Raw genomic sequence first — 27,107 nt, forward strand, 5'->3', positions numbered from 1 at the left:
TTGCCACATACTGTCGCCTCTTTTTGTGCGGAGGGAGCCGCAGCGGAGCCGCTTCGGCTTGCTTTCGGTCTTGGTGTTGCTTCTGCACCGTTAGTAAGCTGTCTCGTGCATTGTTTCACCTCCGGCCTGTTCATGCACCGCTTGCACCGTCCTGGTCTTTGGTCAGCGTGCTCTGTCTTCTCCTCGGTTGGTAGTGCCCTTTCGGTTCCGGTGTGTTTTTCGTCGGCTCTTTTTCTTGTTGGCATTTGCCTCTGGGGATTGGGTCGCTGAGTTTTCTTGCTCCTTCGGTTTTAGCGTTTTGGTTGTTCGGTGGCAGCAGTCTCCATCTCTTCTGGCGCTGGGTGGGGCTGCTGCGTTCTGGAGGGGTCCAGGATTTGTTGGTGCTTCGTTGGTCGGGCCGGGGGTGTGTCGTGTTTTGTGTTCAGTGGCGGCCCTCCACTGTTGTTTGCATGCCACGGCGTCTGGGTCCAGAGCGCGTTTTGCGTTGATCCGGTTCTGTTCTTCCCGGTTCGCGGGTGATGGTGTCCCGGGTTGTCAGCCGTGTTCTGGCGGCTAAGCTGCCTGTGGTGTTCGTGGCTTCGCTGCTCTCGCTGCCGCTGGGCGTCGTGTCCTTGCGGTCTTTCGGGCATGGAATTTTGGTGTTCGTTCAGGGGCCTTGCTGCTTGTTGTTCTCGTGTTGTTCCCGGGATTTTTCGGGGCTGTGGCGCCTTGGGTTGGCGTTTGCTGCCGGTTGTCTAGCTTCCGTGGGGGGTGCGTGGTGTCTGCCTCCCGGTTCCGGTCCCTGTGAAACAACATTTTGCTGAAACAACATTTTCTGTAGCCCATAAAAAGACCTGATTCACATCTGATTGGAAGTTTGCCGCATCCTCTATGTTGTCTACTCTCATAAAAATCCTAGTGTCATCTGCAAAGGATGAGACAGTACTGTACTATAGATTGTGTCCTTGTCTATGTCCGATATGCGGATGAGGAAAAGTACTGAGCAAGCACAGTACGCACAAGTGCAGATATGGGACCAGAGGCACGGAATGCACATTTATGCACCCACGGAAATGTCGAAACTGGTTAGGCAGCTGTCATTTTGAAACAGATTGTAGATATTTCCACCCTAAGTTATGCAAACTCTCAGTGAATGAGAGGAAATGCTATGATCTCCATTGTCCTGATTTCCACGTGAGAGGTACACAGCGGTATATGAGAGAGGAAGCCCAATATAATAGCCCGGGAAGTTTTTTAGTGGCAAGCAGAACCAGAGGGAGGAAGAGACAGGCAGAAACATTGCAGGAGTACGGATGGGGAGGGGGAAATGCTCAAGACTGGACTACGTTTCGTTATCAAGCCCACACATACTACACCCCCCAACTACACAGAGACTACCACACTCCCTCTCAACCAGTTTAAGATAAAAACGAAGCTCTACCTAATAAATTCCCTGTAACCTACCTTACCCCTCTATTGTCAACCCATGTCTGTTTTTTTAAACAACGCTGTTTGTCGACCTAATTGTATTTGTGCTGCTTTTTTAGCCATGTTTCCCCTTTCTTATTTTTATTTTTATTTGTTCTCAATGCATTTTAAACTTTAAACTCAATTAGTATTAAGTTTTAGTCTTTAATGCTTTTCCTGCCCAAAACGCTTTGCGTAATAGTGGCTTTAGGCATTGTATGTACTAGCTCTATCTATAAATCCATCAACTTTGTATCTTACCTTGTATGTATGTACCTTACCTGAATAAAAAATTTAATTTAATAATTTAATTAATAAGTAGCACTTCCAAAACTGGACAAACCATTGCCAGACCAGCACACCCTGGGTCAGGGTAGAGAGGAGGGAGAACTACCAAAACCTTCCAGAAGTGACACACAATATGGACAATCATTCATATTTGCCAACATTCAAGGTCTAAAATCAAAGTCAAGAAATAAAGTTAAGTTCATAAATGCCCTCCTTTTTTAGGGAGGGAAGGAGAGAGGGATAGATGGATGGATGGAAGGAAGGAAAAAGGGATGGATGGAGGGAGGGAAGGGGGAAGGGAGGGAGGGAGGGATGGAGGGAGGGAGGGATGGAGGGAGGGAGGGAGGGAAGGAGGGAGGGAGAGAGGGAGGGAAGGAGGGAGGGAGGGAGGGAGGGAGGGAGGGAGGGAGGGAGGGAGAGAGGGATGGATGGTGGGATATATGGTGGAAGGGATGGATGGAGGGATGGGTGTTGAGTTGAGGTGAAGCAGAGAGTGTGTGTATAGGATGTAGGGGGGCGGGTGGGGGAGGTGTGTCGGTAGTGGGGAAGGGACTGGCTCACTGATAAGCCTAACACACTTGACCCAGTTAACCAGATTTGTTTCTTAAATTCTGGATGTACATCATCATATATTTTTGGTTACAGATTTTATTTAATAATATTATTAGGATAATAAAAAGTTATAAATACTTGTTTCATGAATGCTTTATTGTATTAAATGGAGATTCTCCAGGCTGTCTCTGGCTGGCTGGCAATCTACTGAGCCATTTCCCAAAACAGTCTTGGGGGGGGGGGGGGAAACAGGAAGTGAGGGTGTGGGGGAGAGCAGGAGAGAGGGAGTGAGGGAGAGGTTCAGTGAGGGTGAGGGAGGGGACAATAGAGGTAGGCGGCCTGTTTGCCATGTGAGGACCCCCTGATGCCAAAACAAACCCAATACCGACCTTCGGTAATATCAACCACTAGACTGGTATATGAGGCTCTAGATACCGGTCTCCCAAACCGGTCGTTATTACTGGCATTTTGGTATAAAAGAGTCCGTTAAATTGAGTGGATACTGTAGTTGGTTCTACTATTTGCTGGTTTAAGGCAAATCTGTCGCACATCCATAGCAGGTCATTTTCATGTGACAGTTCATTTAGGCTACTTCCTGGAATTCTCTCTGATAAACCTATATCAGCTATAGTCTTACATTTCAGGTGCCGTAGGTTGAAGTCCCCAAGCAGGATGATGTTTGGGTTTGGATTTGTGAGGTTTTCTAAATAGTGTTCTATTTTCATTACAGTAGTTGGTCTTTAAATTGCTGATGTGTTGCCTCCGGTGACTTATATACAAATACAATAACTACATTTTCGGCTCGGGTGAGAAAAACTCGTGCCTAGTATGGGGGGGTACTTATTTATTATATGTAGTTAAGTATTATAGATATTTATAAGTTATTCTGAATAATATTGTGTAGTAACATTTTATTATACAGTATAAATATAATTAGCCATAAGTATTTCATTTATGATTAAGTGTTTTAAACATAAATGATAGTAGGTACAAAGTAATAACTAAGATCCAGGTAGAATAATACATAAGTAACTGTAAGTATATGCTTATTGCTAAATACGAAGGAAATTTTTACATAGTTTATTAGGCTTAGCCGTCCAAGGTATAAAGGGATAGTTATATTTCCATTTTCTTGGTTTTAATGGTAGAGCCTACTAGTGTCTTTAAGAGTGCATTTATGGCTGATGAGTTAATGTGTTAATTATGATTGCATGTTGCTAGCATTCGTACTTTCTTGGTTTTATGTGTATTAGTATTAAGACTGCTCTTGGACAAATATGAACTAGCTGAGGTACTGATACACTTTTGGGGTTCCGGCGGAGCACCCCCACCCTGCAGGCCAGCGAAGCCAGATCCCCCCACCCTGCAGGGCAGGTGCCCGCTGCCTGTGGCAGTCACCATCACCTAGGGAGTTGGATGACATCCTGCCGTATGTAAGCGACGAACGCGTAGCTCTTTCACCTGCCTACCGCCATGATAGACGTATGCGAGAGGCCATCCAGGTACATCAGCGTGGCCCTGCCTATGCTGACCCCGCTACATCAGGATAAGCCGCCTTGCCGTGTGACGTTGCAAGCATCCTTGGCCGTTGGTGCTTGCCTGGGCTGCACTCACATCTGCGTCTGTACACCCATTACGTCTGCCGTTAAAAAACAGGATTACCTGAACTGAAAAAGGTAGAGTCGGGCGTACGAGGCTGACACTGCTATGTAAGTAGCATCCGGGAAGGGGCCAATGTAGCGCCATCTGGAGTATGGACAGGCGGACCACTGGATGCCCGTGTGAAGTGGTTATACTGCGGCGGGTATGCTGTGCCCCGCCTCCTGGTATGCACGCCGGGGCGTCCTCTTGAGCGTCGTCGTCGCTGTAGCCCACCTGCGCCGAGACTAGCCCTCCAAGGCAGGCCCCAGGGTGGGTATCGGAGGTGTGGAGGCCCTGCGGGCTCCAACCCTTGCGGTTCCCCGTTCCTTGAAAGCGATCCCCGGGCTCCATCCAATGTTCACCGTTCGTGGCGTGTCCTTCGGGAGTTCAGTAGCCATTTGGAGAGTATCATCTGGAGTATCCTCCTACAGCTGGAGGCCACTGCTGGTGAAATAGGCTGAAGACGAGGCGTAAATACCATCCATGGTGGCTGTGGTAAATTAAGGGTGCGAAACCGAGGAGAAATGTCAGTAATGGACAAGAACCTGGATGGTAAACAGAGAGAGGAGAAGCAAAATCACAGGCACAGAGAGAGGAGAAGCACATCCACAGGCACAGAGAGAAGAGAAGCAAAACCACAGGCACAGGGGAGTCAGCGTTCTAGTGTAAAACTAAGGACGAGCTATTATGCTCACCCTAAGCGGCAAGATATGAAGGCAATACGTGTGAGAGCATCCATAGATAACAACACCGGAAATGAAGCGTAAATGTCTTTTATGACAGCTGCATTAAATTACATAGATGAATTGGAATTGAAGTAAGTTTAATGATTGAAGTTCTGAGTATAGACAAAGTGCCTTGGTGATACGCCAGAAGCTGCGGGAAGCAAATGCCTGAAGGCGGCATGCTGGAAAGTAGGGAGACAAACTGAACCGCCTGGGCAATCAAGCCGAAGTGAAACTGTTAAACATAGAGAAAAGGAATGCATTAGGGCTATATCAGTGATGGCAGTCGATTAACATTCAGCAGTCGAACACAGTGGGAAGGCAGTCTGTAACCAGCACTAAGCTGTGGATAAACGCCATTGATTGGTAAGCCAAAGGTTAGACAAAGTATGTGAGCAGACCGTAGACCAGCTAGTACATCCCAACGGGGGGTGGGGGACTGGCGGGGTGCCCGTCATCACGCACTTGTGTGGTGGAGAAGACATCAGAGTCAGAGGACATCGGAGGGGACATCTGCAGGACATCAGAATCGAAGAATGAGTTACCGAGACTGAAGAGGCCAACTCGTCAAGCTTCCGCCCCGACATGCTGTATGCCGTATCCCCGCATAGCCATGGGCGCACTCTTTCCCTTGTCCCAGCAGCCAGGGGTGTCCCCCACCTTGATGATTCTGTGGAGATGGGGCGTTAGCATAAGGGAACTCAGGCATGGTGGCAGAATAGATTCTTCATCCTACAATGTACCATCCTAGTAAATTGAATTAAGGGTGGTAATTAGAATCCTACAGTAATAATCTATGCATAAGGTCTGCGGGGTGTTGTGTTCCTCCTGACAAGGGGGGGGGGGCAGTAGAGATGCACTCCACCATGCAAGTGTGTGGTGGAGAGGATATCTGAATCAAAAATGAGGTACCCAGACCGTTGGGTCCAATTCAACCTTTGGCCACTGACCTGAGTTCGCATACTGTGTTGCGCACCCCAGCATGCTGCACACACGGGCGCCCTTACCCTTGGCGGCCGCGTGTGCGCGCCCGTGTGCCATCGTCCCCGCGCTGCTGTGGGCCGCGCCCTCGTCTTTGTCCTGGAGAAGGGGGATCCCCGCCTTTACGTTTCTGTACAATATTAAGAATAAAGGAAGACTAAGCAAACGTTACAACAGTTATATGATGACATAAGTAATTAGGGGGTGTGGTGTACCAAAATGCATAATATTACAGCTGCTGAAGAAATGCACACCAGCGTAGAGATACTGCCAAGACCCGGAGGCAAGTAAGGGCCAGAATGAAGAACCTCAATGAAGAAAGAGAATATACAGCAGAATAACTGTATTGTAGAAAAAGACGTGCATTTGATGCGCAAGGTAAGCTGCTAAAAGCCGGAAAGGCATTGTGGGACCAAGGAGTATCCAGCTGGAGAAAGGAGAATAATATATTGCAGAATAACTACACTGTAGCAATGTAAGGTAACTATCAACTTCTAGTAAAACTGTAGTGAGATGAAGGGTAACAAAGTACATAGCTGCTAGAGTCGGTGAATCGGGCGTGGCGAGCTGAAGCCAATGGGCGGTTCCATGTCGCCCAGCTCCAGTGTCTTAACATGACCAGCAGAGGTTGTCACCAGTCGTGGACCCAGTCGTGGAGCGTAGTGATGTAGCGCGGCCCTGCTCCAGGCATAAAACTCGTGGGGTGGCTCAGCCTGGGGCATAGTAAACTGAAGTAAAAGGAAACATTCCTGGAAGAGTGCAGATAAATTGCACAGCTCAAGCCGGGAATTCGTTCCAATAAATTTAAGAGGGCTAAAGTAGTCGGCCCAGCTATGAAGCCTAATAAGAGAGGGAACGTTTGATCGCAGCCCACTGCAGTAGAAGGGGACATAACCGTAGTATTGGGGATACTAACACTGCAACCAATGCAACAATAACAAGAAATTATTACAATAAACCATACAACAGTAATTTATGATGGTAACAAAATAACTTAGCTACCAAAGTCGTTGCGGGCCAGTCAGGAGCGTAACGATGCAGCAGTACCCCACGTAGACAGTGGAGTTGCAGTTGTGCCAGGCACAGGGAAGAACTCGGGGGGTGGCCTGGCCTGGGCATAATAAACTGAAGGGGGGGGGGCCAGCTCGGGGGCAGAATAAACTGAGGCAGACCAGCCTAGGGCATAATAATCTAGAGTGGCCCAGCCTGGGGCATAATAAACTGGAGTGGCCCAGCCTGGGGCATAATAAACTGGAGCGGCCCAGCCTCGGGCATAATAAACCAGAGCGGCCCAGCCTGGGGCATAATAAACTAGAGCGGCCCAGCCTGGGGCATAATAACTGAAGTGGCCCAGCCTGGGGCACAGCGAAGCGGAAGGTGGCCTGGCGGGGCTCATTGCGGAGCGTAGTGAAGCAGAGGGGGGCGTGGGGCCTGGCCTTGGTGGTGCCATCCTGGGGCATAATAACTGAAGTGACCCAGCCTGGGGCAAAATGAACTGAAGCAGCCCATCCTGGGGGATAATAAGCTGAAGTAGCCCACCCTGGGGCATAGTAACCTGAAGGGGCCCCCTTCCCTTGGTGGGAAGGCTAACCCTAGTAGTAGGGATGACTGCTTAGCTGAAACTGAGAATTTTCGGGGTCGGTTTCAGCTAAGGTCCTAAAGGATTCTTATGGGAGAAATTCAGGGTCCCAGTTTTAGCTAAGGTCTTAACGGATTCTTATGGGGAAAATTCGCTGCAAAAATCGTGTTTGTGGTCCTAAGGATTTCCTAGAGGAGAAATTTAAATTGTTCAGAATAGCACGAAGCCTAATAAGTGAGATAAATTCCCTATAGCATCCTACCGTAGTAAAAAGGGGGGGGGGCCACCCCAGACATTACCTTAATATAGGTGAATACTAATACTGCAAACAATACTAATTTATAAAGAAGAAATTATCATAATAAATAATTGGCCCCATTAACCCACAAACTGCTAGGGGCCCAAATGGAATTCACACCCATAGGCGCAACAAAAAATAAAAATCCAAAAAATTCTTTCGTCTTATAGAAGTGTTCATTTTTGTTCCCTGATCACGGAAAAAAATAACAAAAAAATCGTAGGTGGCATATTTTAGCCACAATAGGGTAGGGAAGTGTGGCAAAAAAGGGGCGTTGGCAGAGCCTTCGCCAGACGAGGTCTACTCCGCCCGAGCTGTCAGACGGCAGTTGCCACAAATATATTATTACCTAATTATTTCAGTGTGTCTGATTGATTTTTTTTTAGTTTTTTTGCAGTAATATTATTCCATACAGTGAATTGTGGTATATTTATATTATAAAATGTGTGAACCATCGCTGTACTCAAAATTATGGTGTGCATATTAGTGATTCAATTATTATGTTCATAAAACAATAAACAAATAGTTTTGCTGTTGTTACACTATATACACAGGTTATATATAAGTATCTGCATGTTTTGTACACCATAACGAACTACTAAGTTGGTCTTGTGAGTCAAAAAGCAATGAGGAGTGACCGCCAAACACCAGCGAGCCATTCACTGCCATTCCCTCCCTCAACACCACCTCACTCACCCTCATTCACCTCCCACAATACTGTTTCTGTATTTATTCACTATACACAGACATTATATATACGTATTTACATGTTTTGTTCACCATAACTGTACATCTAAGCTTGTATGGTGAGTAAAGGCATAAAGACGTAGCTACTCACACAGTCAGCTGATCGGCGGCCGCCCTCAAGGCCAGACGCACTAATATTTGTCCTCCAACAATATTGTTTGTGGTGTTATTATGCTATATACACACATTATATATAAGTATCTACCTGTTTTATTCACCATACCTGTACAAATAAGCTGGTATGGTGCCCAAAGGCCATAGTGGCCATCAGTAAACAAAATGCCAAGTCGTGCAGACGACGCTCCTCCCTCACCAAAATGGCGGCTCCCAACCTACTCCTCTCGCTGTTATCTCACACTATACACACGTTATATATAAGTATTTACATTTGTGTTCACCATAGCGAACAACTAAGCTGGTATGGTGAGTGCAGTCAATAAATGGTGGCCACACAGTCAGAAAACGAAGCCACAACCCTCACTCCACAGCCTTACTCCTCCCTCCATGGAGCACAGCGCTAAATATCACCACAATCCTGCTATTATCAGAATCCTGGTCAGTTTTATCACAGTCAGGGGGCTTCAGTAATACTATCACTGCTAAATAATAGCAGTATCATTTATATTATGGTATTTGTAGGCGATGCTGTGGTCACAAGCTGAACAGCGGTGCTGTGAGCTCATGCTGCGTGCACCAGCCTTAGTGGCTTGCTCAATACTGACGCTGTAACACCCAAGAATGTTGGCCTGGATTTTTCTTCTAGGTGGCATCTGGCAACTATCGGTCGTGGCTGTACTATAGCTGCCTCTATCGCAGGCGGGGTGTTTAAATTATAGCGCTAGACACGAAATCATATATAAATGATGTGCGCGGTTTCGGTTTTGTCACTGATATCATTTATATATGATATGCGCGGTTTGAGGGTTAACCCTTTAACTGCACGGCCTATAAATATGACACCCCTCTAGTATGCAAGAAATGAAACCTTGGGAAAAAATTCTTTTTTCTTCTGAAAGTGTCAAAAACCTCTCCCTGTATATGGGTATAGCAACGGAAGTTTGAAATTGTACTTACTTTGGCTGCTATGGGGTCCGAAAGGTGGGGCGTGACGTCATCATTCATTCCCCGTGCGCCAGAGCAGTATGCTCCCGGGGGCAGGTGGGGCGCCCGGGGCGGGGCGCGCGAGTTGCTGCGAATATATTTTTGTTCATTTTTTTGTGCACAGTTCCAAATACATTTTATTTGTTTTTACGTGCTAATCCTATGTATAATGAACACATACACTACATTATGGTAGTAAAACATCCGTACTGTCTGAGGACACTGTGTTACGTGCATGACACTTGTGTACACATTTGTTGCACATATTTACCATGTATCATGCTAATTAATGTATATATACAATCTATTTACAGACTATACACTGTCGCACACTATATACATTCACTATCAACACATTCAGAACACCGCGAGTGTGAGCTGTTACACCCAGCCAGTCTCCCTCGCTCCTCCAACATTGTATTCACCAACATTACTCCTCCAAATTATACAGTTATTCACACCAATGTTTCATGTTCATTTATGTATATTTACAACATATGTACACACTATACACTGTCACACACTATACACATTCACCATCAACACACTCAGAACACCGCGAGTGTGAGCAGCCACACCCAGCCAGCCCTCCCTGACTCCAACATCTTACTCGCCAACATTGCTCCTCCCACCATTCTGTTATTGTTCTTATTACACTAATTACACATGTTATATATACCTATCTGCATGTTTTATTTGCCAGAACTATGCAAGTAAGCTGGTATTGTGTCCAAACAGTACAGTGGCCACCATACACTACATGACAAATCACACAGCAGACGATGTCACGATTACGACGTCACCTCCCTCACCAAAATAGCTCCTCACAACATACTCCTGGTGCTGTTATTACACTATTCACTCGGTACCCTTACTCAAATCTCTGAATATGTTAGATATTAAGTCACTGCACATTCTCTCATGTGTATTATACATATATAAAACGCTGAACTGTAATGCCAATCCTGACCTCAAAAGCTTCATAGAAGGTTGTAACAGAACCCATGAGCACCACACCAGAAATAAATACAGTTTTGATATTCCTTGAGTATGACTTAATCAAACTAGAAATGCTCAACAAATCAAGGGACCCACAATGTGGAATGACCTTCCCAACCATGTTAAAGACTGTACCTCTCTCAACTAGTTTAAGATAAAAATGAAGCTATACCTAATAAATTCCCTGTAACCTACCTTACCCCTCTCTTGTCAACCAATGTCTTTTTTTTTTAAATGGCGCTGTTTGTTGACAGAATTGTATTTGTGCTGCTTTTTCAGCCATGCTCCCCCCTTTTTTATATCTTTTTTTTTATTTGTTCTCAACTCATTTTATTCTTTATGCTCAATTAGTATTAAGCTTTAGTCATTTAAGTTTTTCATGCCCGAAACGCTTTGCGTAATAGTGGCTTTAGGCATTGTATGTACTAGCCCTATCTATAAATCCATCACTCTTTGTAAAATCTCTTGTATGTATGTACCTTACCTAAATAAACATTTAGTTTGATTTGATTTGATTCACACACACTGTATACCCATGTACATGTGTGTTCTCCATAGTGAACCACGAAGCTAGTATGGTGAGCAAAACAAGAGTTACTGCCACACAGTGAGGCTACCTCAATCCTCTCCCTTCCTCCCTCCCTCACCAAAATTCCTCCTTCCTATGCACAATGCTAATTATAACCACAATCCTGGTCACTAATACCTGTATATGAATAATTGACCACAAGTTTATTTTGAAAAGGAACCTAAAAAGTCGTTTGAAGATGGACGAAATAATGCTGTGGTGCTGTGGCTAGTGCTGTGAACATCGTGAACAGCATTGAATCACTGATATTTGAACATTGTACCCAGTCATTATCACACTCGGGCTCTTCTATAATACTATCATGGCTAAATAAAACAGATTATATATATATTTTGACAATATTAGGCGATGCTGTGGTCACACGCTGAACAGCAGTGCTGTGCGCTCATGCTGCGAGCGCCAGCCTTGGTTGCTCACTCACTACTGAGGCTCTGACACCCGGCAATGTGGACCATGATTTTTTTTAAAGATGGCGTCTGTTTACAAGAGCCCTGAGGAAGCTGATGTGAACCCCATGTAGCCGCGGGAGTTTTGAATGGAACGTGAAAAATAAAAACACCCACCCGGAGGTGCGTTGCACACCCGAAGCCAGGGCCTGCAGGCGCGTTGCGCAGTTAAAGGGTTAATGGCTGCAGCAGAGTGCCTGGATGTCATTTCTGTGCGTCGCCGGAGAAACGTAGTCACATCGCAGAACCCATGCACAATTAACACTATCGGTAACTTTTGACTGGACTCACGTCCAATATTTTTCTCCTGAGTCCTAACTTTGAACCGGACTTGCGTCCACTACAAAAAATATTTGTATAAAATTCATTTTTTATCCAATCGACCTCGGGTTAGTATCAAAATTAGCGCCTTTAGATTGCACACAATTTGATACCAAAATGAAAGATATAACATGAAACTTGATATCCAAACACTTGAAAGATTATAAATAGGCTTTTGGTCAAAATATTAAAATATTTGTTAAAATTCTATTTATTGTCCAATTATCTTGGGACTAGTTTTAAAATGAGCGCCTTTACGTCGCGAACAATTTGATACCAAAATGAAAGATGTAACACAAAAATTTATGTCAGATCACTGGAAAGATATAAATAATTTTGTGATGATGAACATCCAGAATTAAAATATTTGTTAAAATTCCAGTTATTGCTCTATTATTATGGGACTAGTTTTAAAATACGCGTCTTTTTATTGCGAACAATTTTATACCAAAATGAAAGACATAACACGAAATTTGATGTTATCAAATTGAACGAGTATACACATTAGGTTGCAGTGTACAAATTGGTGCTCGTTCACGGGTAAATATAGGCTTTTCTGCTGGGAGGCATTCCAGGCTTTTGTACATTATATTCATACACATCTGTAGGGAATTTAATTGCGAACACAATGATACCAAAACGAGCAACGTAGCACGAAAATTAAGGTGAGAAAAATGGAACGAGTATGCACATGTTACTGATTTTGTGCGCTCACGGGTAACTTTTACCGACTTTAGGCTTTGCTGTTGGGAATCACGCCAGGCTTTTGGACATTACTGTCTCCACTCGATCATCCGGACTATATGGGAAGGACCTCCAGCCGGATTATCACATTTTTCGGATAATGGTACTTTCTCGCCTACGAGTCCAAAAGTGACCATTTCCAACTATTTTTATACTACAAACAACATAATTTGAATTGCCTTGCCACATACAATTATTAACTATTCAACTAGAAACCTCAACTTACCTTGTTGGTGTTCATCTTCTTGATTGATGCTACACATCTTGAAGTTAAGAATTCTTAACAATTTACGTAACCTATACTAACACAACACTAAAATTAACACTTAAAATTACTGTACAGTTCATTAACCCTTAAAGTGCGCATCACTTCATATGAAGTGTAATTCGTTTTACCAGTCAACTGTGCTTCACTTCATATGAAGTGTATGGGTACCGCGCACGATTTGAATGGCCCGCGGTGTAGCTGGGGGTCCCATACGCTGCCCAGGGGCTCTAGTAAACAGCGGCCATTTTGAAAAAAAATCCAGCTCACGATCCGATGGCATGGGAGGCCTCAGTTTAGCGAGAGTCACCATGGCGAGCGCACGGTCAAACGCCTCACGGGCACGCACCACTCAGTCCCTCTCCCCAGAGCAAATAGCCCACGAATTATTCTCTGAAGGTGAAGAAAGTGTGTTTGACGATTCAGACAACGATGAGGATTATACACAGTTGTCGGGTGATAGTAGCAGCAGCAGTGAAAGTGAGAATGACCGCCATGCCATGGCGAGGCCTATACGCTCTCCCATGCCTCCTCACCCATTTTCTACCCCAATTCTACCACGACCTCACAGTTCCTGTGGATATTTTCTGTTTGAGGGTGACGAGTCAGAGGGAGGTGACTCCTTTTCTGGGTTTAGTGACTCAGATCAAAGTTTTATTGAGCCTGTGGCTGGTACCAGTGGTGTAACTGGGCGAGAAATTGTCGCGTCAGCAGCATCTCGCCCGGCCAAGCGCCACCGCATGGCACCACATGAGGGACCAAGACCCTTGTGTTCACGTGCACCCACCTCACGTGCACCCACCTCACGTGCACGTAGCCGCCGTGCTTCTCGCAGACAGTATTCAGCTCCTGGTCGCCGGTATGCATCGCTTCCTCGCCGTCTTTCCTCTGCATCTCGCAGGACGCCTGGTGTACTTGAGTGGAGTGATGGTGACAATTTTATTCCTAATATTCCTCACTTTGACGATAAAGATGTAGGGATTACAAACCTTTTCCCTAATCAAGGTGAGGACATGGCTGAGATGGAATATTTTACAGCATTCTATGATGAACCACTCATGGAATACATTGTACACCAAACGAACCTGCATGCTGCTTACCTGATTGAGAGGGAAATCACAGAATTTTCACGACTGCAGCGTTGGAAAAATACCACAGTGGCGGAAATGTATGTGTTTTTGGCACTCCGTTTGTTGATGAAGCACTGTCACAAACATGCAATAAATGACTATTGGAGCAAGGACAAGACAATACCAACACCTTTATTCGGGAAATATATGTCACGAGACAGGTTTCAGATACTCCTCAGGTGTCTACATTTTGGAAGTGTTCAGGACCGAACACCTGATGATAGACTGTGGCGAGTGAGGCACTACATGAACGATGTTATTGGAAAATTCAGAGATTTTTACGTACCAGCACAGAAGCTGGTGGTTGATGAATCTCTCATACTTTTCAAGGGACGTGTTCCATTCAAACAGTACATTCCCTCAAAACGAAACCGATTTGGCCTGAAATTTTTTGTTCTTTGTGATTGTGAGACAGGATACGTGTTACACATGATTCTGTACTCGGCTAGTGATGTAGACATTCCCGGTAACAACGAACATGGATTCTCGGGGAGTGTAGTGAAGACCATCATGGCTCCGTGGATGAACAAGGGACACATTTTATACACAGATAATTACTATACAAGTCCCTTGCTAGCTCGGTTCTTGCTAGAAAATAGAACCGGATTGGTTGGTACAGTAAAGCCACAACGAAGGGAAATGCCTGTGTTTGACAACGACATTGCAGTTGGTGAGTGTCAGAGAAGGAAAAGTGATAACATTCTGTCAGTTCGGTGGAAAGACAAAAGAGAGGTGAACTTGCTGACAACAATTCATGATGGAACAATGGTGAACAGTGGGAAAGTGAGCCATAAAACAAACGCACCACTATATAAGCCAGACTGTGTTTTAGACTATAATATCAACATGCGGTTGATTGATAAATCAGACATGATGATTGGCACTGCAGAGTGTGTGCGGAAGACATGTAGGTGGACGAAAAAAGTGTTCTTCCATCTTGTGGACATGAGCATGCTGAACTGTTTCAACATGTACCTTGTGAGAACTGGACGTAAGCCCACTTTCCGTGACTTTGTATTTGATGCTGCAATACAGTTATTAGGAAAGTTTGCAAAAGATGTCCCAGGTATTCAGCGGCCCATCATAAACCCACTGTTGCAGCATGCTGGTACTCCACGCCTCGCTCACACTGAAGGCTTCCTAGCACACAAACTTAAGTATTTGCCACCTGGTGTGAAGCGTGCAATAGCCCAACGTGATTGCTTGGTGTGTAAAACAACGACACGTAGAGACAAGAAACGGAAGCTTGTGCAAACATGGTGTGAAACGTGTGGTATCCCATTATGTGCTGTCGACTGCTTCAATGACTACCACAGTCTAGAAATCTTCTAAGTGTGCTTCAAAGTGTGTATAGCGTGTGTGTGTGTGTAAATATGTAAACATATAAGCAGATAGCGTGTGCGTGTGTGTAAATATATACAAATATAAGCAGAACATACAATATAATAGACTGTAATGACATATTATATTGCCGTAATTGAAAACATTTGTGTGCGCCTGTGTATACTCAAATATGCAACAAATATTGATACAAAATATGTTCAAACAGTATTTGAAACACAATTAGTGAAAAAAAATTAGATAAAATGCGCTTAGACATTGTAAATAAATAGCGCGAAAATATATTTGTGGCAACTCTGGCTGTTTGAGGACCGCGCGCAACACCTCCCGGGCGTGTACTGCATGAGCGAACATGCAGATTGTGACGTCATCACCGAGCTTCTCGGCTCTATTGCAACAAAAGTAAGTACAATAGAATTTTTTTTTTATTTTTCCCGTGATCAGTGAACAGAACTTAACAGATTAGCAAAAAAAAAAAAATTTTTTTTTTTTTCAAAATGACATGCGCCTGTGTGGATAGCAGGATATTAGACCCCGAGCATGTTAAGGGTTAAACAAAGTTAGTTTTGACTGCCAGCTGCTGAAGCCTCACTGGTTGAAGGCATTTGGGTTGCCTGTGAGGCCTCACTTGTTGAAGGCACTTGCATTCACCTCACTTGTTGAAGGCGCTTGGCTTGCCTCTGATGCCTCACTTGTTAAAGGTGCTTGCTTGTGCCTCACTTGTTGAAGGCGCTTAGCTTGCCTGTGAAGCCTCACTTGTTGAAGGCATTTGGCTTGCCTCTGATGCCTTACTTGTTAAAGGCGCTTGCTTGCGCCTCACTTGTTGAAGGCGCTTGGCTTGCCTGTGACGCCTCACTGGTTGAAGGCATTTGGCTGCCTGTGACGCCTCACTGGTTGAACAACACGTAACTTGTCTTTAATTGCTAGGACAACCTTCTTCCTCTTAACACCTCCAGAACAATTGATGCTGCTACCAGACATAGTCTTGGCCAAAAATGTTTAAAGTTACTATGAAAATAAAAAAGTTATTTAAAAAACTATTTCACTAATGGCGCAGCACTGTGGTATAACACGAGGGACGGGAGCACATGGGTTGACCAGTGTTGGACGGGTCCACTTGGGGGCAGTTATAGCATGTTACTAGGCCGCCAGGAGGAAAAAACATCGCAATATTTTTTAAGGAAACTTCAGCCTGTGCACATTGCTTTTAGGAAACTTACTTGTTTGTTATTACATAATTACTAGTACTTATTTCATTTGTTTTTGGCTAATGATTAATTGTTCTAAAATTAATGGTAATTCCTGTACCCAGGTGGTCCCTCCCGACGCTCCCCTCCCACCCTCCCGACACCACCCACCCACCCCACCCCCTCCTCCACCATGCGTCTAGAGCCACAGGCAGATGGGATTAATACGGTACAAATTTTTATCCGGCCAAACCAGCTTTTATCCGGTTTCTGTGGCCATTTTGGCCGGATATTGAGATAACTTTATCCGGTCACGATTTTGGCTGTATAAGGGGGTATTCCGGATGTTCGAATCCCGGATAATCGCGGGGTTACAGTATATTTATACACACCTATAGGGAATTTAATTGCGAACACAATGATACTAAAACGAGCGACGTAGCACGAGAGTTAAGGTGAGAAAGCTGAAACGAGTATGCACATTTAGTTGTCACCGCGCACTTACCCGCACGCTCGGTACATGATCCCTAAGTTTACCGCGCGCCTGCCCGGTGAGCGATAGTGTTAAATACCATTGTAAGTCGCTGAAACGGGTAACTTAGAAGCCTAGTAATGTTACTGCTATTAAAACTATAATAAAGCGAACTAGGGAACAAGCATTAAAGCGCCCTTGGTGGGAACGCAGATAAATAGTGAACGACATGATGTCAAAGATGTAAGGAAAGCTCCGGATGCGGCCAGTAACAAATTGATAGGACAAATGATTATTGAAGCCTCTCCCGCGCTCGCTCAAGTATACCCCCTTACTGCGCGTGCAGCGTTTGCCGCAAGGCGCTACTCATATGTTTTTCCTCCCTCACCAAAATTCCACCGCTTTTGTACAAGCAGTGCCCATTTAAGATCTCTATTTTGATTATAAGCACTTCCACCATATCATCTGTGGTGTTTAGCAGCTCAATGCAAATGAGTGTGTCCTTGATGTACAGGCTGACCCCACCCTGTAGCCTGTGTTTCCTGTCACATCCGAAAAGATTGTACTCCGAAATCCATATTTCACCATCATGGTAGTCTTTGGTGTGAGTTTCCGTTTGGGCTGCAAACACTGCATTTGCCTCTTGTAAGAGGCCATCTATGCAGTGCACTTGTTACATTTGCGTGTTTTTATACCCTGAATGTTGGCAAATAAAAATGCTATTATGTGTGGAAGTGCTGGATGCTTTATTTGATGTTAATATCTGAGGTTCTGGTAAGGCCACTGTGTTTGCGTCCTCTCTAGCATTTGACCGAGTTGGTGGTAGAGTCTGGACATTTTTAGCCATTCTTCTCCTCCTCCTCCTTTTGCTAAAAAATCATCCTGGTAAATATTGTTGTGGCTGCTTTCATTGAGGTGGTTTTCTCGGTCTTATTCGCTTGGTACCTTTTATATGAAAAGCTGGACATTCTGTGTTGAAACTTTTTTTTTTTTAAAGAGTTCTTGCACAGTTCTGAGTGAAAGAGATCACAGCTTTTGGTATATTTACCTGTACAGGGGTACCTCGGTTTAAAAGTTTAATCCGTTTATGGAGACAGCTCGTAACCAGAAAACTCATAACCCGAAGCTAATTTCACCCTCAGAAATAATGGGAAATGAATTAATCCATTCCTGACTACCCAAAAACCTCACTTCAAACTAAATTTTATACCTAATTCATCAAAATCTACACTACAAAACTATGTTCAAGTTATTACTTACCATTGCTGATGAATGCTGTAGGCATATGGAAGATGGTGAGGAGAGGTGTTACTGTTTGGAAGGGGAGTCCCCTTCCATTATAACATCAGGCAGTGAGGACCTCTCTGGGGTGCATTCTCTGGCACGTTTTGCATGCATACCACTAGGTCCTGGTTGTGGCTCACTGTTCGAAGTTCTCACAACAAATCTGTCCATGGAAGATTGTTTTTTCCATTCTTTACAAGATGTCTCTCTAGTGAGGCATCACATTGTCATTGAAAAGATTAACCCTCAAACCGCGCATATCATATATAAATGATATCAGTGACAAAACCGAAACCGCTCACATCATTTATATATGATTTCGTGTCTAGCGCTATAATTTAAACGCCCCGCCTGGGATAGGGGCAGCTATAGTACAGCCACGACCGATAGTTGCCAGATGCCACCTAGAAAAAAATCCAGGCCAACATTTTTAGGTGTTACAGCGTCAGTATTGAGCAAGCCACCAAGGCTGGCGCACGCAGCACGAGCTCACAGCACCGCTGTTCAGCTTGTGACCACAGCATCGCCTACAAATACCATAATATAAATGATACTGCTATTATTTAGCAGTGATAGTATTACTGAAGCCCCCTGACTGTGATAAAACTGACCAGGATTCTGATAATAGCAGGATTGTGGTGATATTTAGCGCTGTGCTCCATGGAGGGAGGAGTAAGGCTGTGGGAGGGAGGGAGGGTTGTGGCTTAGTTTTCTGACTGTGTGTGGTCACCATTTATTGACTGCACTCACCATACCAGCTTAGTGGTTCGCCATGGTAAACACAAATGTAGATACTTATATATAACGTGTGTATAGTGTGAGATAACAGGGAGGTTGGGAGCCGCCATTTTGGTGAGGGAGGAGCGTCGTCTGCATGACTTGGCATGGTGTTTACTGATGGCCACTATGATCTTTGGGCACCATACCAGCTTATTTGTTCAGGTATGGTGAATAAAACAGGTAGATACTTATATATAATGTGTGTATATAGCGTAATAACACCACAAACAATATTGTTGGAGGACAAATATTAGTGCGTCTGGCCTTTAGGGCGGCCGCCGATCAGCTGACTGTGTGAGTAGCTACGTCTTTATGCCTTTACTCACCATACAAGCTTAGATGTACAGTTATGGTGAACAAAACATGTAAATACATATATATAACGTCTGTGTATAGTGAATAAATACAGAAAGAGTATTGTGGGAGGTGAATGAGGGTGAGTGAGGTGGTGTTGAGGGAGGGAGTGGCAGTGAGTGGCTCGCTGGTGTTTGGCGATCACTCCTCGTTGCTTTTTGACTTACAAGATCAACTTAATAGTTTGTTATGGTGAACAAAACATGCAAATACTTATATATAACCTGTGTATATAGTGTAACAACAGCAAAACTATTTGCTTATTGTTTTATGAACATAATAATTGAATCACTAATATGCACACCATAATTTTGAGTACAGCGATGGTTCACACATTTTATAATATAAATATACCACAATTCACTGTATGGAATAATATTACTGCAAAAAACTAAGAAAAAATCAATCAGAGACATTGAAATAATTAGGTAATAATATATTTGTGGCAACTGCCGTCTGACAGCTCGGGCGGAGTAGACCTCATCTGGCGATGGCTCTGCCAACGCCCCTTTTTTGCCACACTTCCCTACCCTATTGTGGCTAAAATATGCCACCTACGATTTTTTTGTTATTTTTTCTGTGATCAGGGAACAAAAATGAACACTTCTATAAGACGAAAGAATTTTTTGGATTTTTTTTTTTGTTGCGCCTATGGGTGTGAATTCCATTTGGGCCCCTAGCGGTTTGAGGGTTAATGCAACGGCCTACTACATCTTTCTCTGGGTGAGTCTTTTCAATAAAAGTTTGCACATCTTCCCACATCTGACACCACTTCTTAATGGTTGTGGAAGGGACATTTGCTACTGCCTCATTCTCCTCCACTGGAGAAACATCCTCAGCTGGGTCTTCTTGCTGTTCCTTTTGAAGGGCTTGGAGTTCTTCGGTGGTCAGTTCTTCGTTGTGTTCTTCCACCAACTCCTCATCATCACCATCCAATTCCAAGCCCATTTGCCAGCCCAGAGTAACAATTTCCTCAACAATGGGCACATCATTTACAGGCTCCAACTCAAAGTCTAGTTCTGGCATACATTCAGGCCACAATTTTCTCCAGCCAGAGATCAGGGTTCTTTGATTCATTTCTTGCCAGGCTTTGTCAACGAGTTTTGAAGAACTACAAGTGTTAAAATGGTGTTTCCAGAACTCTTTGAGGGTGAGGTTTGTGGCTTCAGTTACTTCAAAACATTTCCGGAAAAGTGCCCTTTCATAAAGTTTCTTAAAATTCGCTATGATTTTCTGGTTCATAGGCTGAATTAGAGGAGTGGTGTTAGGAGGAAGGAAATTTACTGTGAGAAATTTACTGTATCTGTGCAACAATGTTTCTCCTGCAGATATTTTTCTATGGCAGGGCACACCTCTTCATTCACCCACTCTGAAAAAAAATCCTAGTCACCCATGCCTTATTATTAGCCTTCCACCTCACACACATTTGGTTTTTCTGCACTTTATACTGTTTGAAAACCCTTGGATTTTCAGAATGATACACTAGCAAGGGTTTACTTTTCAAATCGCCACATGCATTTGAACACAGCACAAGCGTAAACCTATCTTTCATAGGCTTGTGTCCAGGCAATGCTTTTTCCTCCTTGGTAATGTATGTCTTCTTTGACAATCTTTTCCAGAACAGTCCTGTTCCATCACAATTAAACACCTGTTGCAGTAGGTATCCCTCAGCCTCTGCAAACTCTTTAAATTCTTCAATAAATTTTTCAGCCGTTGGTTTGTCTGAGCTGGCAACCTCGCCATGCCTCACAACACTATAAATACCGCTTCTTTTTTTTAAATTTCTCAAACCATTCCCTGCTTGCCTTAAAGTCTTTCGTATCTGCATCACTCGTTCCAGGGGTTTTCTTTACAAGGTCTTCATGCAATACCCTGGCTTTCTCACGAATTATGGCCTCTGAAACACTTTCACCCGCTAACTCCTTGTTGTGTATCCAAATTAATAATAACTTTTCCACTTCCTCAAGTATTTGTGGTCTTTGTTTTGTGATTGTTGATACTTTTTTTGCCACTTTAACACTCGTAATGTCCTTTTTCTTGGCAAGTATAGTGCATATCGTTGACGTGGATTTGTTGTACTGCCTACAAAGTTCAACAACAGGTGCATCATTTTTATGCTTCTGAATGATCTCTTGCTTTTCCTCTATTGTCATCCTCACATGCGATTTCTTGCCTTGAACCTTACCACTGGCTTTCTTGGGACCCATTGCGATGTATATTATAACAAATTTTATGCTCAAATAACAAAAGCTCTGAAAATAAACGGTAAATCCTTGTGAAGAATTCTGGCGGGATAGTCACTGGGCGCGAGGCACTGGCAAACTGAGCGGCGATCGCTGTGCCACCACACGCTAGGTCAACCCGTACGCGTATCAACAAACTCGTATCCTGAGGCAACTCTCATCCCGATACAAATTTTCCGAGCAAATCCTGCTCGTAACCTGAAAAACTCGTAAGCCGAGGTACCACTGTACTAAGAAGGGTCCTGAGCTTTCTGGAATGATCATATTTACATTGTCCATTTGTTCTCCCGGATATCCCATGCTTACAGATACCCCATTTATAATATCGGCAGATTTTGGGTCCTTGTTTTATTTGTGTCAAAAACCTTGGCGCCAATATCGCACCCGGTTTAGGCACCGATAGCGCACCCGACCCCAACATCACGTCTGGCGCCAGCATAGCATCCGGTCCCGGTGGCAGCATTGCATCCGGCCCCGGCACCAACATTGCATCTGGCCCTGACACCAATGTCACATCCGGCCCCGATGCCAATGTCGCATCCGGCCCCGACACCAACGTCACATCTGGCCCCGACGCCAACGTCGCATCTGGCCCCGACGCCAACATCATATCTGGCCCTGATGCCAGCGTTGCATCAGGGTATGGTGCCCAAAGATCATAGTGGCCATCAGTAAACAACATGCCAAGTCATGCAGACGACGCTCCTCCCTCACCAAAATGGCGGCTCCCAACCTACTCCTCTCGCTGTTATCTCACACTATACACACGTTATATATAAGTATCTGCATTTGTGTTCACCATATCGAACCACTAAGCTGGTATGGTGAGTGCAGTCAATAAATGGTGGCCACACACAGTCAGAAAACGACGCCACAACCCTCCCTCCCACAGCCTTACTCCTCCCTCCATGGAGCACAGCGCTAAATATCACCACAATCCTGCTATTATCAGAATCCTGGTCAGTTTCATCACAGTCAGGGGGCTTTAGTAATACTATCACTGCTAAATAATAGCAGTATCATTTATATTATGGTATTTGTAGGCGATGCTGTGGTCACAAGCTGAACAGCGGTGCTGTGAGCTCGTGCTGCGTGCGCCAGCCTTGGTGGCTTGCTCAATACTGACGCTGTAACACCCAAGAATGTTGGCCTGGATTTTTTTTCTCGGTGGCATCTGGCAACTATCGGTCGTGGCTGTACTATAGCTGCCCCTATCCCAGGCAGGGCGTTTAAATTATAGCGCTAGACACGAAATCATATATAAATCATGTGCGCGGTTTCGGTTTTGTCACTGATATCATTTACAGTGGAACCTCTATTAACGAGTTTAATCCGTTCTGGCACCGAGCTCGTTACCTGGAAAACTCGTCTTAAGAAACAAATTTTCCCATTTAAAATAAAGGAAATAAATTTAATCCGTTCCACTCCCAAAAACATCCATACTTGTATGACTTTTTTTTATGTAAATATAATACTGCACATGTAAATATAAATATTTTGTTGTAGTGTTTTAATATTTACTTTACCTTATGAAGAGTAGTTGCTGGCTGGAGGGAGACGATGGGGAGGTGGGAAGGAGGAGAGGGGTTATGGTGTGGAAGGAGAATCCACCTCTGAGTCAGGCGGACTCTCTCTTCTTGGGAATTTCACCCAAATTTCATTTCAAATGTCACACAAGGATGCGTTAGACCAGCACCAAATAAAAAACTACGTCGATTACACTCGTTGTGTCAACAATATAATAGTCTTACCACGAAGCTACAATACAATGCCGTTTTCTCAAATAGGCAGTGTGGTTATTAAAGAAAACGGAAATTTCATGGCAAACATGTATACAATCCCCAAGACGATCGGATAAGAATTGGATTTTATAGAAATATTTGCTCAAATGACGCTTGAGCGCGGTGTTTGGGTGCATTCAAGAGAAAAAAGTGTATCACGTTCAAGCGACATATACCTGCGAAAGTGATAACACTTTCATAAAGTGTTATCACAAAGTGATAAATTAATTAACCATTTTCACACCGGGTTGTCACTGCTTTATCAGGGCAGCTTTTCCAAGAATGCGTTCACCTTTTCAAACATTCCAAACACTTCCCTGAATTCAGTGGAAGAGGCAGCATCCTCCCTTACCTCCTCATTCCCTTACTAATGGTGTAAATTGTTGATGAGACCTGCCATACTCCCTTGTGAGATCAGTCACACAGACACCACACTCATGCTTTGCTATAATTTCCTTCTTCAAATCCACAGTAATTGTGTCTTTCTTCCTCTTGACAACACTATCTTTAGCAAGCAGCTTCTTTGGAGACATCATGTGGTACAAATTGTAGTCGCAAAACCACTAAAAACCCAAAGAAAAGCTCAAATAAATCCAGAGGGATGCTTGTCGTGTGGGATACAACAACACTGGCGTCGGAGGCGTCCGAGAATTTGCGAGAACCTGCGAGATGCTAGGAAACACCATGTGGTTTTGCTCGTTAATAGAGGCGAGCTTGTCAATAGAGACAAATTTGCTGCGAGTGGCTTGCTCGTTACTGGAAAAACTCGTTAATAGAGCCACTCGTTAATCGAGGTTCCACTGTATATATAATATGCGCGGTTTGAGGGTTAACCCTTAACCATTCCACTGCTCAGGGGTCCTGAGGACATTTACACCCATGTGCGCAAGAAAAAAAAAATTCTAAAAAATTGTTTCGTCTTCTTAAAATGTTAATTTGTGTTCCCTAAGCACAGGAAAAATAAAAAAAAAATCGTAGGTGACATATTTTGGGCGCAATTGACCGAGGAAGTCTCGCAAAAAACCAGCGTTGAATGTAATGAAACCCATTTTCTGGGTGAGACCTGGAGGCTTCCCGGAGCTTTACCAGGCTGATATGCTAATGTCAGACTTTGGCATCAGTCATGTGTATGGAGTTCTAAGCCCTACCGGGGACCATGGCCAGAACCTGGCCCCCTCAGAGAGGCAAGGGGAGCAATGGCCTATAGAAACCCCCGTGTGATTGAAAGCATTCTTTGTCTGCCATCGACCGGGTCAAGCATCCAGAAAGGTAAGCATTCCAAAACAAACCCCTATTCTGGTGAAAATTGCTACCTAAAGCCAAACTAGTGGACAGAACTCCTCAACAGAAAACAAGCAAACTAGTATGACGTCACACGTCACCGCGCCGCTGTCTGCGCAGCTCCCCCCTCCCCGGGAAGGGGAAGGGGGAGCCCCAGACCTCCCACGCCGGCTATGCACCCATCAGTTCTGAGGCTGGATGTCAAAACACGCGAAAAACCGCCGACCGGAGGGAGGGAAGGTTGCCAGGGAGCCTCTGGGTCTCGCCCAGAAAATGGCGTTTCATTACATTCAACGCTGGTTTCCTGGGTGGAGCCCCGTCGGCTCCCTGGAGCTAACTACCCACAGAGGAAGGTCAAAGGGACAGAACCGGGAGGCAGACACCACGCACCCCCCACGGAAGCGAGACAACCGGCAGCAAACGCCAACCCAAGGCGCCACAGCTCCGAAAAGTCCCGGGAACAACACGAGAACAACGAGCAGCAAGGCCCCTGTACGAACACCAAAGATCCATGCCCAAAAGACTGCTAGGACATGTCGCCCAGACGGCAGTGAGAGCAGTGAAGCCACGAACGCCACGGGCATGAGGGAAGAACACAGGCAACTGAGCCGCAAGAACACGGCTGACAACCTGGGACACCATCACCTGCGAACCGGGAAGAACAGAACCAGATCAATGCAAAACTCGCTTCGGACACAGACGCCATGGCACGCAAACAGTGGAGGGCCGCCACTGAACACAAAACACGACACATCCCCGTCCCGACCAACGAAGCACCAACAAACCATGGACCCCTCCAGAACGCAGCAGCTCCACCCCGCGCCAGAAAAGCTGGAGACTGCTGCCACCAAACAACCAAAACACTAAAACCGAAGGAGCAAGAAAACTAAGAGACCCGACCCCCAGAGGCAAATGCCAAAAGGAAAAAAAAGAGCCGACGAAAAACAAACCGGAACCGAAGGGGCACAACCAACCAAGGAGAAGACAGAGCACGCTGACTAGAGACCAGGATGGTACAAGCGGCGCACAAACAGGCCGGAGGTGAAACGACACACGAGACAGCTTACTAACGGCGCAGTAGTAAGACCAAGACCGAAAGCAAGCCGAAGCGGCTCCGCCAGCGACGCACGAAAAGAGGCGACAGTATGTGGCAAGACGACGGCCCCCAACCCCCACCAGAAAACCAAGCCGATGCTAACTAGAGTAACCACCTAAGAAGGGACAGGAAAAGGAAGGACCGCCAAAATACCCCATACTGCCCCCAAGAGAAGTACGCAGGTGGAACACCTACCACGAAGCCATCTGACCACCAACCGGAGGCGAGACCGCAAGGCAGAACGTAAGCAGCCCCGACAAGGCCCCTCCGAGCTCAGGAAAAGGCGGAGCCGCGGGAGGATCTCAGGCGCGACCACCGAAACCCAGGTGGCACAAGAAGATGGAACGTCTGCCGAACAGAAAAACTCCAAAGCAAGCAAGCTCGCCAGGAGTTCAGAAACGACGGGTCCAACGCGAGACATCGCAAGACCCCGAAAAACCAACCGGCAGGGCAAGCTAGGAAACCAAAGAAGGCGGAAGGGCTGCCGCCAGAAAACAGTACCCGAACCAAAGGGTACGAGCAACTGCAACAGACCAAGACAAAGAAGCACACCACAGGACACAGGCTGAAAAACGCCCAAGAAGCCAAGGAACACACGCAGAACACCCCTGCTGCAGAGGAGGACACAAGGAAACGCACAAGAAAATGAAAGCGGTGGAAAGCGACCACGCCCCCCAACAGAGTAGAAAGTGCAGGCAAAACCGACCAAAGGAGATGCCAGGAAAACGACTGGGGAGAGACAGGACAAAAGAGCAGAAGCACAAAAAAAACAGGAAAACAACCAGGGGTGGACAATCAGGCAGGGACAGAAAAACCCCACGCACATGAGAGGGCCAAACCAGGGACCCGAAGACCATGAAAAACTACAAGCAAACCCCCATATGCAAACCTTAGGCACAAAACAGCAGCAAAGTGCCACACCGCAACCGGACACAGAAACAAGGACACGCCACCGCGAAACACGGTACCAATGCACACGTGCAGTAGCAGCAACAGGCACCACCGCAACATGCAACATGTAAACAGCAACTCGCTTCTGCAAAGGCAGAACGGAGCAGGCAGACCCCAGACAGTGCCAACGGAGACACGACAGAACCCAGCAGGCCCAGAAACCTGCACACCAGGCGACCGACGGCAGAGAAACCCCGCTCGATACCTGCTGGATGGAGTACTGGGAGCTCATTTACACCCCAAGCCCGGCCCGAGGCCAGGCTAGACCGGCCAGAGGGAGGCCCACATACCCCCCACAACCAGGATGGGCCGGAAATTCTATTCGAAAACAGGCTAGTGTGCCCGGAAGTCCAGGGACGTACCAGCAATAAGGCGTATGCTCGCAAGTAGGTCGTGTAACAACAGCAGACCTCTGACGGTTATACAGTGTTCCCCTATTGTGCCTATAGAACCACTGCACTCCACTGGTACTATCTCGCAAGTTC

At 45.3% G+C, this 27,107-nt stretch overlaps 1 protein-coding gene across 1 annotated transcript in view; it reads left to right on the forward strand.

The window, feature by feature from the left end:
- The window catches only part of LOC123766093 (patched domain-containing protein 3), a gene marked incomplete at its 5' end in the record, with an annotated part of 81,690 nt that overhangs the window by 25,544 nt on the left and 29,039 nt on the right, over positions 1-27,107 (forward strand).

This window comes from Procambarus clarkii, chromosome 9 (assembly GCF_040958095.1).
Source record: "Procambarus clarkii isolate CNS0578487 chromosome 9, FALCON_Pclarkii_2.0, whole genome shotgun sequence".
Taxonomy (NCBI): domain Eukaryota; kingdom Metazoa; phylum Arthropoda; class Malacostraca; order Decapoda; family Cambaridae; genus Procambarus; species Procambarus clarkii.